The following is an 18395-nucleotide window of genomic DNA, read 5'->3' as shown; positions in this document are numbered from 1 at the left end:
GGCATGTCCTGCAAGAGGAGCAGAGCCCTCACCTGCCTCCCACATTGCAAGGGGTGCTTGGCCACCCAAAAGGATTACCAGGAGCGGACTGCAAACATGAACTGTCGTGGTCTGTGTGACAGCAGGACTCAGTCTGTGCCAAGAAGAAAGTCCTAAAGTTGCTAGAGCTCTTTGGCAAGAGGGCTACACCTCACCCTTGGTTCCTTCTGCAGACGCAGTATAGTGAGATGACAAACAGTAACTTACCCACAAGAGCCACAGCAAACTAGAAGTATCTGTACTGCCTGAGCACATGCGCCTGAAATGGCTGCACTGTAACTGGGAAGCTGAATGACCTAACCGAGACAGTAGAGTGGTGTCATTCCAGTGACTGAAATAATCTTCAGTATACATATACATATGTATTATGCATGCAAGGCAGACTAGCCCTACCAGTTCCCTGCCAGCATCAAGCTGTCCCACAACTTTGCAAGCTCCTATCCAGAGTCATTTCTCCATATTGGATGCTGAATTAATAAATTATTAAGTAATGATGATGCAAAGCACTGACTGAAATCACAAAAGATTTATGGGCAACTTCAAGCTCTTTAAACTTGCGAGATCCCATGTGGAGGAGGTTTAAACTGCCATTATAGGAACGTGGCAGCCTGGTCTTTTCCAACATTTCTTCATATAACAACTTGCACACGAGACTGAGCCACTCACAGCCTGAAAAGTGAACTCCAAAGAGCTGCAGGAACAAGGGCACCTGCAGCAAGCTCATTACTAGGTAATTTAACAACAGCAGTAATGGGACTGGAGGCTGCAGGCTGCGTGAAGGTCACCTAAAAACCAAGAGCTCCTTGGAAATAAGAAATGCTGAAATCTTCTAAGTTAATCAGTCACTTTATGGGGGATCCTCCATGGGCACTGCTTTCACAGCCCTTCCTTTATGCTCTTGATACTTTATGAGAGGATAGCACAACTGTTCATAAAGATGCATCTGAGGCTCATAGACAGTCTTGGCAAGAGACTCGACACACTGCACTGAGCCACAAGCAAAGCCATTTTCCATTCCTTAATATGCCTGAAAAACTGTGTGACCATCCCTGCAGTGATGACCAGTGTCAGAGTGTCTTGGTCTTTACTCTTGCATCAAAATAAGTGGTATCCTATCCCTGTGATATCCAGCACCATGCCAAAACAGAGCTGCACACCTCACACCCGCAGACAATGCCGCTTCTCCATCCCCTGTTGTTCACATTTGTGCTCATACGCAGAAAATAGATCCACTCCCCTTGTAATGGCACTTTCTCTGGAGAGAGAGGAAGGATGCTTTAATGCCACACAGCACCATTTAGCCTGGGTTTGCTACAGAGATGCTACAGGAATGCCAGGAGGAGCTGAGTGAACCTCCAGAAAGCAGTCCTCAATCACCACACCTGAAAGCTGCTCCAGTCCAGCTATGGCTTTACAGAGAGATCACGTGCATGCAGCATTGCAGCTTCGATTCCATGAGGGAGGACTGCTCTTGAGGGACTGTGTGTGTGCACGAGCAGAGATGCCTTATGGGATCAACAGGAGACGGACACCTACACAGCCACGGCTTGTGACAGCTCCCTCACTTTCCACCCGAGCAGAGCCTGGCTGCGGGAGGAGCTGGTGCCGAGCTCGGCTTCCCAGGATACAGCATGCATACCACGCTGCAGCGCTGCTCCACATGCACCCCTTTTGAAGGCACATTCCCCTTACACAGCTGCTGCAGTTAGCGATGGTGCTCACCAGGGCTGAGGGTAGAGAAGTGAAACCGCTTTTGAATTGAGCCTTAGAAACCCACTGCTGTGTTCCTACAGGATACAAAGGTATCGGTTTCATAACAAAACCTTTTTAAAATGTTCACATTCCCCTGCCAACAAGATTTTCCTTCCCACACAAGGTCAGTGGAAACTTCATTACATCCCATATGGATTTTACATTCCTACTCCTGCTGGTGCCAACACAGGACTTGCGTTATAGAATTCTGCTTTCCTGAGCAAGTTTGATACAGATTTTTATTTAAAGCCACAGAGATTTCATCTTTAGCTCACTCTTTTCATAGTGGATTACAACCTGAAGTGGTCTCCAGAACAGCTCTTAATAACCCTGACAATGCACAGAAATACAAGGAATTATCTGTAATGTTTATCCAGCCTTTTCCATTTCCTATCTACTCCCACTTTTTATTCTGAATCTGAGCAACTGCTGCTTATCTGATCTTTGTATCTACATGAAGTCTTCTCCTTGACTCTTACAGGGTCATTCAAGGCAACTCAGACAGCAGCAACACATACAGAGACTCGCTGAGGCTCTTGTAGCTTTCAACACCCCCTGCTCTGAATAACTGGAATGTGCAGTTTGTGCCCACAGGCTCCACCACAAGCTCGGTGAGGCTCATCACACCAGTGAGCAGGCAGGACCCAGCTCCCTCTCCGTCATCATCCCACATGCGCTGGCTCATCCCAGAGTCCTGGCACCAAGGACTCAACAGTGGCACATCAGTCCCACCAGCAGGCAAGGATGCTTTTGGGCATCCCAGCATCAGCAAAGCACCTTTTGACCTTTGTCAACAGAGCTCCTTTGTTTTCTGCACTCCTGCAATGTGTTGCTTTCACACTTTCAAGTTTCCTTGCAGAAGTTCTGCCAGGCCAGCACCATCTAAGCACGCAAAGGGCAGTCTCTCCTGACATGGAGAACCTGCTAGCCATGACCCTAAAGCCACTGAGCTTCAAGCAGTCTGACGAACAAATGGAGACAGCCACCGACCCCAGGAGCTCTTGCTGCATGTTAAATGGAAAAGGTTTGCAGTAGAAAACAAAACTGAGGGCTGCTGGCACCAGTAATGCAAAGACAGAAGCACTAGCACAGAAAACAACATTCTTCAGTGCTCTGGAGGTCTCTGAGTCAGCCACTCACAAATACGGCCCCCGACAGTGCCTGCATTGTCGCTCCCCTGCTTCCACCATTACTTTGCTGCTGCATTTAAGAGGCGTCCTCCATTCAATTAAAATGAACTTGCTCCTAAATGGCCTTTTCAGATAATCATGAAAAAGGAAAAGCAGGCAGGCAGAAAAGCCTTTTTCCACCCTTCACGCCTGCTGCCTAGGGAACGGGCAGGAGCACTCAGAGGACATGCATTTTCTCCTGCCTGCACAGAGGAGCTGGAGACCAGCCCCACCGACAGAGCAGCCATCACTTGCTGTTTGACCCTGACACCCTCCATCCTTCCCCTCTAACCTGGCCTCCCGCTCATGCAGCGGGGAGAGAGAAAGTGGATCCCCAGCAAACCCAAACCCCTCAGGCCTCTTACTAACATCCAAGGTGACAGACACCCTGATGGGTGCCAGCCAACAATCCCAACCAAAACCCACACCGGCTTTACCAGTGCTGTTTGCAAGCAGTTTTCTGGCCAGCAGCATCAACGTGAGCTGCATCAGCCCTGTCCATTATGGGGGGATTAACAGGCTTTAATTATAACCTTCAACTGAGTGCCAGTTATGTTTGCCATGTTAGACAAGTAACTTTTCAGTGTCTGACCCCAAAACCTTAAAACTCGAAGTCAGAGCTAGAAAGCAGAGGATGCTCATGGGAAGAGGTGCTTCTGGAACTGGAGGGAGGGGATTCACCTTCAGGCAGTCAACTGATGTACATGATGGAAACTGGCTTTTACAAATGAACGGATGAGACAAGCCCAAAGCACAGGCGGTTGGGTACAGGAAAGTTCATGCTTCCTTGGACCACAGTAACATCTGCAAGGAAAGAGCTAAAGTGTTAAAACTCTGATGGGGGCCCATCATTACTCGAGGATTAACCCCTTCATTCCTGCTCTTTGGCTGCAGGAACCTGTGGTCAGCCTCACCTTCCCAGTTGCATGCTTCCACATAATGGTTCCTATGAAATTGCAGCAATAGAACTGCTCCTCCTCAGCTGAAGAAACAAGTGCAGAACTGGAATTCACATAATGGCGGTGGGTCCTTATTTACAAGGAATAAAAATAAACTGGCAAACTAAAAGGGAACGGGATACCTCAGAAAGCATCACTAACAAGTTATTCTGTGAAAGCTAAAGGCTTCTCAAAGAAATGACCCAAACTGGCGAGGCCCCTTTCTTGGTTCAACTAGTACATATGGGGGTTTTTAATATCCCATGTTCAGAGCTGTCCTTGCTAGATTCAACTTAAACTTCTTTCCATGAAGAGCAAACCTCACCAGGAAAACTCTCCAACTCCAGCTTCTGCACAGCACCATTAGGATGCAAACAGAAATGCTGCAGATCCGCACAAGGAAAACCGCCACCTCGTAATCCACGTTTCCCAACTTGGAATTTACAGGAACTTTTAGCAGAAACCAATACACAGAAAACTACCAAACTGCTTTAGGAAGAACTGAAAAGATTTGCCAGAAAGCAGAATGTTAAATATAACTGCAGAGCTGTTTCCAAAAGTAGTTTGTCCAAAGTGCTCCCATGTTTTACATCACAGTATAGGAAATCACAAACAGCACCAAGGGAGAAGAAAGTGAGCCATTCTGTAAACAAGGATGCTAAAAAACCCTGAATCCCCTTGAACTCTGCTGGCCAGCTGGCTTCCAAGATTTGCTGCTTTCTTCCTCCCACTTTGTTTGGTTCTCATTATAAGAAAGGAGTTTCCAGTGTGAGCAGTCCTGCTGTTTGAGATGCAGAATCAGAGGTTGCAAATGCAAGAAATATGATTTCCTCAGCTCTTCTGGAACACAACAGCAGAGATGGTGGAAAAAAACAAAATTCCTTGGCAAACCAAGGACAGCAGCAATGCTCAAGACAGGCTGTGGGACCACTAATCCAGCCGGGAGAGGGAACATCTGTAATCAGAAAATCTGGGGATCTGGCTTTGGTAAATATTTTCAAGTCAATTGGCCTGTATCACAGCCAATGCCTGCTTATTAAACCATGCAGGATGTCAGCAGCAATCCGACATCCCAAGGAGACTTGTTCCAGCCCCGGAGCCTGGCAGGGTGGGATGACAGCCACCCCTGCCTCCAGGACCATGTTTAACATGGCCCAGCACAGAGCCCCAGCATCAATACAGACTGCCAAGATCCCAAATGAGGCACAAGTCCCTCATCAAAGTGCCCCAAGAATGCTTACATCCCTCTGAAAGCCAGGGAAAGGACTGTGACAGGGAATGCAGAAGGAAAGCAAATGTGACCATCACGGCACAGGCTGAGTGGGGATAAACCCACCGCAACCAGCCCCATTGTCAGCAGCTAAGTGGTACATGAGTGTTAGAGACAGCACAAAGACAAGAAAAACATCTCACATCCCGCCTTGGGCAGGACTGTAAATGAATGGCAACGTTAGCAAAATGCACCACACAAAACCCCACCCAGAAACTTGACAGAGCTATTCAAAAGCCAGCTCAGGCCAACACCCTGAACATAACACAGTGATGCTTAGGGCCAGCGGGTAGGTGGGATGGCTGGGCAGCCAGTCCCCGATGGCTCTGCTAGCCTATGGTGGGCAAGGGGCTTAGGGGTGGCATGTTTTGACATTATGGTAGCTACAACCCAGCTACAACACTGAGCCTGGATGAAATTCTGTGTGCGTAGTTTGGAGCAGAACGATGTGCTTCTGCAGCAAAAAACTACACAGAGGAAGCAATCCTTTCCATGTGGGTTTTGTAACGTCAGGTGCTGTTCCTCCTCCAGTGCAAGAAGACTTACAGTCGCCCAGGTATCATTTTCTATCAGGAATCAGCCTCTGCGGCGTCAGCACATGAAGGCAGCGTTAGATGTCAACAGAGTAGGCTGTTGCACAAAGCACCAGAAAGATCTCCATGGAAAGGTGTTTCTTGGTTGCTTTCTTAATGTAAGACTCTTCTCCAGCCTCAGACATCCGCAGCTCTCTGCATCAGTGGAAGACAGCAACGCTGTGCCCAGCCCCACGTGCCCACCGGCTGCACTGAGCTCTGCTCCTCAGGGCTCAGGGGTGTTGTAGCAGAACAATGATCACCCCAGGCTTACAGCATGCAGTGCATCACCAACAGCGGCTCACAGGGGGTCCTGAGATGAGCTGATTCTCAGGGGCACTTAATGTTAAACCTCAGGAAACATGGACCTTCAGAAATGCTGGAGTTCATCTGATCACCACCATGGCAGGAGCAACTCTTGTATCTTGGGAGAGCTCTTGTAGCTTGGGAGAGCATTTGGGTTGGAAACTGATACTCATCAGTGTGCTCGTGAAAGAGTAAAGCGAAGGCAACTCCCCAAACCTCTTCAAGACTTCAGAAGTGTTGTTGGGGTTGATGTTAACATCTTGGCCAGCAGATCAGGGTAAAGTCTCATTTCTAACTTTCCTAGGCTGTTCACTTCATCCATTCTCCAGGGAGGACACTGCTGGCAGGCATGCACAGAGCCCGAGAACAATCACACGCATCCAAATAGCATACCTCTGACAACACTGATGATGCAGTGCTTTACAAAGAAAGAAATTATTTGGGACAAACTGTGGCCAATTTGAGTGCTCACATTAGAATTAACATGCTTATATGAAGAGGTCAAGATGAAGACAACACGCTCAGCTCCAGTTCATTATTAACATGCCACTGCTTCTGCTTCAGCTAGTCCCACCCTCAGCTTTGCTGAAGCATATTTTCCATATGGTCTCATTTCTTACATATAACAAACTCTAGATGAATGTCACAAGATCAATGCAACCTCTACCAGCGCTATTCAGTATCATTATTCACTTATTCCTTGTGTTTTCACACAGCTCACATTCTCCTGGGCAGCAGAATCTCTGAATTTCAACAAATACCATGTTGAAATCTTAGCCCCAGCTGAGGCTGTGGCAGAACTCCCACCAGTTTCAATGGAGCTAGGATTTCATCTTTTGGCAGCAAATGGAACAAGTGAGACAATCTTGTTCTCCAGCAGTTATTTTGCAAGCCTCCCCTTCTTCCAGTAACCCCTGGCTCCAATACTTCTTACTTCAGTGCTGACAGGGGCCATGCTCCTTAACTGGCATCCACCACAGTGGAAACCAACACCAGCAGAAGTACATTGGCTGATCCATGGTGTACTGCTACTTTAGAAATTACTTTCTTCATAAACAGTAAAGCACCTTAAAAATCAAAATGAGTTTGAGTGAAACAACCGCAAGCAGAAGGTTCAATGTTTCACAGCTACATTTACTTTTGCTTGTCCCATCTTAGGTCAAAGTGCCACATGAGATGAACAGCGGCACTTTTTGCTGCTGCACCTTCAACACAATGCTCACAGCCCAACACCACGGCCTTTTAACAACGTACACAGTTACTCCAGTAGCAGAAACTAAAGTTGGGTCTCGGCAGAGCCCATTGTCAGAAGAGGCAAGACCGTGGTGGGAGCCAGGACCAGCCCCTGGACTTACAATGTTCACATACAGGCCACACGTGGGAAAAGCAAGATGGCCTTATTAAATATACCAAATTCTACATGGGCAAAAACCAATGAGAAACAGGCAGTGGAAAAATACAGTTAGTTAAGAGGTGCACAGCCTGAACTGAAATGCAAAACACCACAGGAGCCAAGTGTGCTCCAGCACGCAGGAAAGCCTGAAGCTGTGGAGATGCAGCGATGCTCCAGCTGGCAGAGCCATCAGCTGGGAGCCCCGCACACCCCAGCCCCACCAGCTGCATCCCACAGCTAGGCCCCCTGCAAGCCAGCACCCTCCTCCTCAAGGGGATGCTGGGTTTGGCACGCTGCCCCCTCAACAGCCCCCAGGGTCAGGCTCCAGCTGCCCAGACAGGGACAGACAAAAGCAGAGGTTTCTCTAGCAACGGGCTGGCTGGGATGAAAGCTTCCAGAGACCTCCTTCTCCAGCAGCACTGCATGCTTCCGTGAGCCAGGAGAGCGGGACCAAGCCCTGCTGTCAGAGGGCTCCAGCCCAGGGCCATCCACCACCCCTGCCTGGGGATGCTGAGTTATCTGTCCAGAACAGTGTTGTCGGCTGATCCTCCAAACGGGCAGCCTGGGACAGCCGCTGCTCCAACATATGTTTCACCCCACTGATTTGTGACAAGTGAGAAAATATGCTTGGCAACAAAAGCCATTATTTTTCTCACAACTGGGATTAGACCCAATAGTTTATTGCAAATATAGCATGGTAAGTTGGACTCCGAGGAGAATCCAATTCTTCTACAAATATGGAATGCACTAAGGCCATCTGACATCCAATTTCTATTACTCCCTGCTTCAGTCTATTCGTGTGCTGTCTTCACTAAAAGCCGAGCCCTCTTAACCCCAGAATTACCTCTTATGTATTTTCTAATGCTTTGTCATCCTGTTTTTCAACAGTACGCACCATTTCCCTTGGGAGAAACACACTAGTCTGGATTCATGATTAAAACACCAAGCTGGCTCTTGCACCAACCAGAGCCACTTGTTCCAGGCCCAGAGTGGCCAGAACACCCCATGGCATGGTGCTCGGGGACCTGCACTCAAACTCCATGGAATGCTATGTGTGTTTGAAGACAGACACTCCTGTTCCCCAGCACCATCCTTCTCATCTGCCTGTCTCACCCCACTCCACAGCCAGCTCCACCAATGTGGTTCAGCAGCAGAGGGAATCGAGGGATGGTGCTGCCAAAAGAACACCCATCTTGTGATGGCTGAATCCAGGGCAAGGCTTCAGCAGGTCCCAAAGGTGACACTGTTCAGCTTAAGCAGCCAAGGAGGGACAGGGACCATGGACTGGAGCACCTGGAACACAGAGCTGCCAGCCACGCTTCTTCCTGCCACACAGAGCTTCAACCTGCCAGCCTGAGGGTGCCCTTGTGGTGATGAATACATAAGGCTTCAGGGAAGGCACAGAGCAAACAGCAAAGAAAACATAGCAAGAAAACAGCTCAAAGCAAGCCTCCCCCCTTCTCTTACAAGTCACTGTAAACAACCCTGTCTAGGAAGAGATTTGGCTCTCAGTACAACAAAGAGTGAGACAAGCCTTTCATCCAAAACTAGAAGTTTTGGATTTAGAAGAGAAGAAAACACTTCCCAAGCCTGAAAACAATCCATGTGGCATTCACATTTTCCATACAGTTTTTTTCATGTGTGTCTTTAATCCCCAGTCCTGGGGACTGCATCAGGAGCCAGCCGGCTCCCGGACACAGCACCAAACCAGAGGCATTTCCACCCAGCAGTTCTGGTTTTGCCTTTGTGCCCTCACACCATTACTCGCTGGGCTGTAAGGTAACCTCTGATTTCATAATTACTACAATGGGAAGTGAAAGCATCAGAAATCAGATCTTCTCCCTCCCAGCAAAGCCACTTCTCTGGAGGGAGCACAATGGGCTTGGGGGCAGCATCCCCCAAGGTCACAGGATTATGGAAGCCCTAAGTAGCAGCTCAGGGAAAACACCACCTCTGCTTTACTGTGAGCCAAGCTGGCTTCTGGACGTCGCCAAGCTCCTGCTTGCTCACTATCACTCCTGGCAAGGGGCACAGCCAGGTCCTGAGGTTTCCTGCAAGCCTGGACCAAGCACCCTGGTGCACAACAGGCTCCCTACTACACCTGCAGGAAGAAAGTGACCAAGCAGTGAAGAAAAATTCCCCTTCTATGAGGATATTTGCATAAACAGTTTTACACAAGCCATCCTTTCCTTCAAATTAACTCCAACCAAGCATGATAGAAATGAACCGACTGCGCTGGTACCCTTGAGAGCAGGGCACAGATATACCAGAGGGTTGGTGCCCAAAGTCACATCGGTGCCGTGTTCTAGCCCTTAAACACCTACCATCCCATCCCAACAGCTTCCCGAGCACCCATGCCACTGCCACATGGGGAAGACAAAAGAAACCCTTGCAGCATCTCCTCCCAGCAGCACAGCAGCCAGGCAGGAGGTTACAGCCTTCTCCTGCTGACTTTGGCAGCGACACAGTGGGAACATGCTAACTACAGCTCACAGCTGATTTTTCTCCCTCCTGCTCCCTCCAACAGATTTGGTTTCTAACAAGAATCCCCTGAAACCCACAGAAAAGTGAACAAGTAACTAACTGGGTTCAGCTGCTTTCTGCTGGCCCTGTTCCCTGGGTACAGCAGCGCTGGCCAAGACAGGCACACAAAGACCATAGGGTGAACGTGTGCATTAGGGTGCACTGTTTAGTGCTTCACTGCCCTTCATTAGGCTTCTTCCACTAACATTTTAATACTGTGGTCAGCCCATCATATCAGGAATGATCTCTGCTTGCATCCCCTTTGAGACACAAAGTCGAGTGTGGGTAAAAATGGGTTTATATAAGGCTTTCCAGCCACTCCAGGGAGAGTAAATCCCATCTACTGCACTGCATTCCCGAAACAGTGCCCTGGTGTCCTGGTACCCTCCTGACCCCAGGGAACTCAGCCAAACACACAGAATCTGAGGCAAGGGCAGCAAATTGGTTGGACTTGATGAACTTAAAGGTCTTTTCCAACCTAGTTGATGCTTTGATTCTGTGATTCTAAGCATTACTCTCTTCATGGAATCTGCTGGCTCCCATATCCCAGTATGAACAAGCTTTATAGCTCCATAAGTAACCAATGGTCAGAAGGGTGCAGCAAGGTGCTCCTGCCTTCCCTGACAAAGAAGCCAGTGCCTTTGTACAGGGACAACACACAGCAGCTTTCCACAAAACAACACAAGCAGAAGGGTCCAGTGCTGTGGCACCCCAACATGTCACCCATGGAAAAAGACCTGCCAGCCAAGTCATCCTCTTCTTCCCTCGCTCCTCCCCAAGAGTGCAGGAGCCAGACCAAGAACCTGGGGAGGCCAGAGCAGGTACCAGCACAGTGCTCTGGAAAACATCCAGAGCTGGAGGAAGCACCAGACAGTGCTTATGGCCACCTCACTCCCCACTCCTCCTCTCCAGGCCACTAGGACTCCTGGTCAGAAGCAACCATATGGTTAGAGGAGAGACAGGGAGGTGGATGCCAGAGCAGAAGAGTTTGTCCCACCTCCTCTCCTCCACCAGCACAGCATACAACCCCTCTGCAGGGACGACTCAAGCTGTGTAACACAGCATATAGCTACTCAAGGCCTTAACACAGCATGTAAATGGGACCTGACAGAGAAGAAACCTTCCATGGAGGTGCACTGAACCCCGATGGGTCAGGCCACCTGATCCTGAGACTTATGGCAATAGCTCATTTCAAAGTGGCTCTCCCAGCTTGCACCATCAGTGTGGTTGCTCTGCTCTGAAACAGCCTCTCCCAGCTCCACACCAAATATGAGAGAAACTCTACTCTCTCATCCCTTTCTTCTTTTGAATGAAGCACAGACAATCACCTTATAGCATCCAGCACCTCTCAGGCAGCCATTGCATCAAGGGCAACAGGTTTGGCCACATTTAAGAAGATACTGGTAATTTCCCCCTACACCCCCCCCATTGATATTCAAAATGCAAATGAAAGAGTAATAAAATTTCAAAAATAAAGCAACCAACTCATTTTCTTTTGCTTTTAAACTTGCAGAACTTATGTTAGCAAGGCATTCTTCATGAGAAAAGCAGTTGTAGAACAAATCTGATCTTCTGATACTCCGGTTAGAGCTAACGCATCGATTTCCATTTTGCTGTTCACCAGCACTTCAGAGAGGGGAATTCCATCCCACCAGAAGCGATACACCAGATTTCACTTATCTTTCTAGACCATAAAGTATCTTCCTAGATGACAAACAAGCTTAATACCACAAAATGATTACAGGCAAAGTGCAACTGCTAAGACAGCACAGGCTCCCACGGCAGGAGACTGCATGCACAAGGTTTGCCTTACCCACTCATTTACTGCTGCGTAGGACCTGTAATCAAAATCATCAGTGGCTTTTGAATCAGTTGGTGCCATGAACAAAAGGAAATAAAACCATGACACAGATGTAATGGTGACTTTCCTCCAACTGAAATTTCATGGCATCAACCTTTGCCCTGAGAAACTTCTCAAATCAAGTTAGTCCTGGTTTAAGCAGACACCATGCTCACAAAAGCACTAAATTGGGCTCAAGACTTATTTCCCAATCACAACAGCACTCCACCAATAACAGCAGCAAGACTGATGCTTCTTTTCAGGCCCATCTGAAATGCACTGGAGATGCTCAGTCCACGTTTACCGGGGAGGATCCTCCTCAGATGACCCCTGAGCAGCCCCTCATCTTACACAGAGAGCAAGGGAAGATAAGGGCAGCTTCTTGATGCCTGAGAACAAAGATCAAAGCTGAGATGGCAGCAATGAAACTTTGAAATAGTTAAAAATAAGCTGGGCAAGTATTTAAGAACAAGGTACTAAAGCCCTGCTGCCAAGAACCACTGCGACAGTGGATCTCACACTGCTCTTCATGCACTCCCTTTCCCTCTCCTTCTAACCCATCCACAGCTTCAGCTGGTGAGGTGGTGGCATTTGTCATCAGCTTTTGCAATCCAAAGCTACAGAAGTCATTGTCAGTGTATTCCCTGTTAAAAACTGACTCTGGATGCAGATGGAAATGGCCAGCCTGGCTCATGAAGAGACAGTGCCAGCAGCAGGGAATACCTGTTTTGGGTGAAGCAAAGCACCCAGTTTTCTTCCATTTGCACTCGGCATCACCACACTCAGACAACTCCACCCTCCTAGAACAACCTGTGCTCCTTGTCCAGGAAAGGGAAGAAAACCAAAACCCAAACCAACAGAAAACCCAAAGTGTTTATTCTTAACTTCAGCCAAGCCTCAGGACCAAAACTTTCCACGGATAAAGACTGACTGACAACAAGTATAATGGTGTGTTGTAACTATGTTAAGTTTACAAACGGAAATAGAACTTCAAACCTCGCATGCACCAGATGGCAAGCGTAAGCCTGGTGTCCAAGGGAGCCTGGACCAGACACCAACAGGCATTCATGGCATCAACCACAGCTTCCCTGCTCTTTGGGAACACTGACCACAGCAGAGAGTGGTCGCCTCCCTGTGTGCTCACAGCGTGAAACAAGGTGTTGTGCAGGGATGACATTTCCTTCCCTTCCGAGGCCAAGAAGGCAAACCTGCTTCCAGGAGAAAGCCCCACTCAGAGGAGGAAAGGTCACCATGCCATGGAAGCAGGCTGGAAAGCAGGAGGGGTACCAGGAGCAGTAGAGCTCCCAGTACCTGACCTCTGTGCATTATCACAAACAAAACACTCCTTAAGTATTGCCTGCTCATTATAAAACTTAGCGAGGGGAATTATTTCTTTAAAAAAGAAATTAAAATGCTGAACTCCAGAGCCAAAATATCTTTTCCTCATACGAGAGACAAATTCAAGTGTGGACAAAAAAAGAGCCAGATAAATCCATAAGCAAAACTGGTCCTCAAGAAAATGTATTGCAATTTTTTCCATGGGGCATCAGCTGCTCTCACACAGTGTCTAAATGCCAGCCCCTAATGAATTCAACGTGCTGATGACTGCACTGTTTCTAAAGCACTTGGCAAGACGTTCAGCATTATTAGAGAAGAGGAAAAATGAAGCAGAATTTGGACATTTAATACCCTATCTTCCAATAACTGAAGAAACATCCCTGCCTTCTTGAGATAACTACAGACACTTCCATCAGAGGCAGGATGATGACTTAGGAAGGACTACTGGGAAGAATGGCCAAATCTACATGTCTGAATCCCAGTTTCCCATTGGGAATGTCTGGGGGTTAGATTTGTTCTTAGCCAGGATCCTGAGTTTCTACTAGTCCCTCAAAGAAAGAGCAGGTTATATATATGTGAACTTCCAGCTTGGAAAGCAGCCCACAAAGCAGCATCCCAATACCACCACCTTCAGCTTCCACCTGTCAGTAACACTGATGGACAGAACTTATGCTTCCTGGTCCAGTCTTCAAAGAGCAATTTTCAGCAGCTGAGCAGTTGAAATCTGTATGGTAACATGAGTTTAACTTCACCATAAGGGCTCGTCTTCAATTTTGGTTTCTAACAAGCTTTGGCCAAAGATTTTGTGAACAGCAGGGAATTGCCAAACATGTAACACCTAAAAAAAAAAAACTGGTCAGAACACTGACATGGATTATATAGGTAGAAAAAGTTTCCTGGTTTTCAGAGTGAATTCTTTTTGGAGAGTAATTTTCCTTCTTCCTTAACAATAATTGCCATGTCAGCCAGAAATTACTCAGCATTTTGCAACAAAATTCTGGCATAGAAACTACCTCTCAAAACCAGACTGTAACGCAGGAAGTAGGAGAGAGTCAGTGTGTGTGCATGTATGAGTGTGAACATAGAATCATAGAATAGTTAAGGTTGGAAAAGACCTTAAGATCAGCAAGTTCCAACCCCCCTGCCATGGGCAGGGACACCTCACACTAAACCATCTCACCCAAGGCTCTGTCCAACCTGACCTTGAACATTGCCAGGGATGGAGCATTCACAACCTCCCTGGGCAACCCATTCCAGTGCCTCACCACCCTAACAGGAAAGAACTTCTTCCTTATATCCAATCTAAACTTCCCCTGTTTCAGTTTTAACCCGTTACCCCTTGTCCCATCACTACAGTCCCTAATGAAGAGTCCCTCCCCAGCATCCCTATAGGCCCCCTTCAGATACTGGAAGGCTGCTATGAGGTCTCCACGCAGTCTTCTCTTCTCCACGCTGAACAGCCCCAACTTTCTCAGCCTGTCTTCATACAGGAGGTGCTCCAGTCCCCTCATCATCCTCATGGCCCTTCTCTGGACTTGTTCCAACAGTTCCATGTCCTTTTTATGTTGAGGACACCAGAACTGCACACAATACTCCAGGTGAGGTCTCACAAGAGCAGAGTAGAGGAGCAGGATCACCTCCTTTGACCTGCTGGTCACGCTGCTTTTGATGCGGCCCAGGATACGGTTGGCTTTCTGGGCTGCAAGCGCTCACTGAAGCCGGCTCATGTTCATTTTCTCATCGACCAACACCCCCAAGTCCTTCTCCGCAGGGCTGCTCTGAATCTCTTCTCTGCCCAACCTGTAGCTGTGCCTGGGATTGCTCTGACCCAGGTGTAGGACCTTGCACTTGGCATGGTTAAACCTCATGAGGTTGGCATCAGCCCACCTCACAAGCGTGTCAAGGTCCCTCTGGATGGCATTCCTTCCCTCCAGGGTATCAACCGAACCACACAGCTTGGTGTCATCGGCAAACTTGCTGGGGGCGCACTCAATCCCACTGTCCATGGCAGTGACAAAGATGTTGAACAAGACCGGTCTCAACACCGATCCCTGAGGGACACCACTCGTTACTGGTCTCCAGCTGGACACTGAGCCACTGACCACAACTCTTCGTGTGCGGCCATCCAGCCAGTTCTTTATTCACCGAGTGGTCCATCCATCAAATTGATGTCTCTCCAATTTAGAGACAAGGATGTCGTGTGGGACAGTGTTGAAGGCTTTGCACAAGTCCAGGTAGATGACATCAACTGCTCTACCCCCGTCCATCAGTTCTGTAGCCCCATCATAGAAGGTCACCAAATTGGTCAGGCAGGATTTCCCCTTAGTGAAGCCACGCTGGCTGTCACCAAGCACCTTGTTGTTTTTCATGTGCCTTAGCATGCCTTCCAGGAGAATCTGCTGCAAGATTTTGCCAGGCACAGAGGTGAGACTGACCGGTCTGTAATTCCCCAGGTCATCCCTGTGTTCCGACAGTTCCATGTCCTTTTTATGTTGAGGACACCAGAACAGAACATGAGCATGAGACCTTTCTCCCAGGGATGGGAATAAGAAGGCAGAACATGGGATCCCTATAGGGCACAGAGACCAGATCTGCAGCATCAGCACAGGCAGTGGATTGGCAGATCTGTCAGTGAAGTGTGCCCGCTGTAACAGGAAAGGTCAGTGCGTGCAGTGCTGCAGAACAGCCATACCTGACAGCCAGCCACGAGCACGCTGCAGGGCACATGGAACACAGTTCAGGATGTCCACAAGAAGGCAGGGACCCCCCCCCCCTCCAGGGGATGACAGATGTCCTTTGGTTTCACAGCAGTGCAAGGGACAGTGGCAATGATGGTGGATGAAGAACCCAGAGAGACACAGTTGAAGCAAGGAAAACACAGGACACAGGTAACAAACCTGACAGATTTGGTAGAAAGTATTAAAAACAGAAATCAAGGTAAAAATCACAGTGTAAGCAATTCAGCTCCCCAAGTCCCTTAACAATCACTTCAACTAGCGAAGCTCTAAAATTTAGAGCCAGGAAAAATGTGATACTGTTCACCTAAAACCATCACCAGGATTACTCCAGTGCTGCTGAAGGTAGAATCCAGCCCAAAGGAACTGCAGCAAGAACACATTTAAGCAGTCTCTTAAGACACCTATTTTTTCACAGCTGCCTCTAAGCAGTACGGAACATAGATTAGCAGAGATGTGATGGGTTAAATGGAAATGGGCAAAGGCGAGGAGGAACCGAATGAGAAGTAGAATCAGCCCTGGCATGCTAAGGCTGAGCAAACCCATGGGCTCTGTGCGGATGGCAGCTCTGCTGGAAACCATGCCCTGGCCAGCTCGGGCGCTGCGTGGCCAGCAGGCACCCGGCCAGTCCCGGTTCGCAGGCAGGGGGACCAGGTCCACGGAGCCTGCTCTGGCCAAGAAAAACCTCTGCAGCCACAGAGCAGAACCTGCTTGCACAGAGCGGGTTTTCAGCAGAGCCTTGCATTTTTCAGGCTCTTTATCAGCAGTATCTGAGCAGCTTCCCCAGATACAGCCTGGAGTAACTCCTGGAGCTGCCTGGCACTCAGCACAGGGTCTGTTTTATTTCACTCTGTACCACAGGAACTAAACAAATTAACTCAAACTGGTTCTTTTTCCTTCCTCTTTCCAGGAAGAGGAGTATGTGCACAGCCGGAGTCTGTGCAGCAGGTATTTACCCACATCCTTGCTGGAGATATGTTGGAGATGTGGCTGACCCTCACTTTCAACCTGTGGTTTACCACATGAGCTGCCACTGCGACCAAACAAGCTTTGGGGGCTAAATTTAGGCAGCAGAAATGCATATTTTCACGTTTTCTCCTGCTTCGTAAGGCCAGCCAGAAGCAGGATTAGCATTCCTGGGAGAGCAGCAGCAAAGCAGGTTATGACCAGAAACTGCTCCACTTGTGGTGCCCCCGTGAGCCTCAGGCCAGATCTCTCCCGTGGCTGCAATAAAAGCGCCTACCTGCAAAGAGCAGGGCAATGGAAAGCACAGCAAGCACAGGCACATTAAGTTGTCTCATCCATAGTCCACCTCCTGGGAGCTCTGGCAGCTCAATGTCTGCTCCACCACTTTGCTTCATTTAACCATTGCCTGCTTCAGCTGAAGGAAAGTTCATATCAACAGCCTGGTCCTTGCACATCCCACCTCTGACAGCCTCACGGCTTTCCTCCTCTTGAGCCCCATGTAACACAGGGACACCAACACCGACCCAAGCAAGAGCAGCTGTGCAATAAGGGGAAACAAGGCATCCTCATGCTCCTCTTCCCCCCAGCCCTCAGCACCTTCTTGTGTGCTGGTGAACAGAGACACAGCCACTTGTAATTCATAGCAGTGTCTGCAGAGCCCCGCTAGGGACGAGCTGGACATCAATGCTGCTGCCCGAGAGCAGAGAAGGAGCAGCACAGCTCTCAGTCAAGTTAGAGCCACACAACGTGAACCCCACATGCCTGCCAAACACAGTCTCTTCTGTCTCCAAGCTGTATACAAAAGAGGATGCATAGAATAACCCCAGAGATACAGCCACATTTGAGGTACCTCATGGGAATACCATGGATGCCCTCTACATCCTTCCCACAAGAGCACTGCCTGCAGCCAGGCAGCATGGATACAGCTGAAGACAACAGCCGTGAAAAGCCACAATAAATGAGTAAGGGAGCTAAAGAAGCTATTCCAGAGCCTATGGACAATGGATCAAAGTAAAACACACGGGCATCGCCAGAAGCACTGTAATGGGGGAATGGGCACAGAAAACGTAACCACATTGTGTTTGCTGCTGACTTCCCCTTCAGCCACTCCACTCTGTATGAAAAGCTGCTATCAAACATCAAAACCTTCACTGCTGTTTCACCTACACTAACAGTACGTAGACATCTGATTAAAAATGAAACAAAAGTTAGCATCATTAATCTGAAATTCTAGCATCAATCTTCTTGAAGTTATTTACAGTTGCAGTTAAGTAGATTAAGTAGATTACAATTAGAAAGATTTAATTTTCTCTTTACAGAGTCTTTCATGGGATCTTTTAAGACAGCAGAAGATGAAAACCAAGTAGCTAAATGGGAAAACCAGCAGGGTCAGGCATGCCAGAGGAGGAGTAAATGTGGAAGCTTTCAACGCATCCTGCTCTGTTTTGCATGGCCACCAGGCACAGAACCTCCCAGATTCCCAACCAGACCCAAAACTGCATGCAGAACCATAGACAGGCTGCAGCCCTTTGGGAAAACAAATGGGATATGAAA

At 48.4% G+C, this 18395-nt stretch overlaps 2 protein-coding genes across 4 annotated transcripts in view; one reads left to right on the top strand and one right to left on the bottom strand.

The window, feature by feature from the left end:
• Positions 1-18395, top strand: part of THUMPD3 (THUMP domain containing 3) — a 350792-nt gene that overhangs the window by 256098 nt on the left and 76299 nt on the right. The gene's annotated exons all lie outside the window — the stretch shown is intronic.
• The window catches only part of SRGAP3 (SLIT-ROBO Rho GTPase activating protein 3), a 115883-nt gene that overhangs the window by 61042 nt on the left and 36446 nt on the right, over positions 1-18395 (bottom strand). The window lies entirely within an intron of this gene.

Source organism: Pezoporus flaviventris, unplaced genomic scaffold, assembly GCF_033815535.1.
Source record: "Pezoporus flaviventris isolate CSIRO_AGI_PZ_B2104156 unplaced genomic scaffold, CSIRO_AGI_Pfla_v1 ptg000021l, whole genome shotgun sequence".
NCBI classification, from domain to species: Eukaryota; Metazoa; Chordata; class Aves; order Psittaciformes; family Psittacidae; genus Pezoporus; species Pezoporus flaviventris.
Note: the sequence above shows the minus strand (reverse complement) of the source record. Positions and strands in the feature narration are given on the sequence as shown.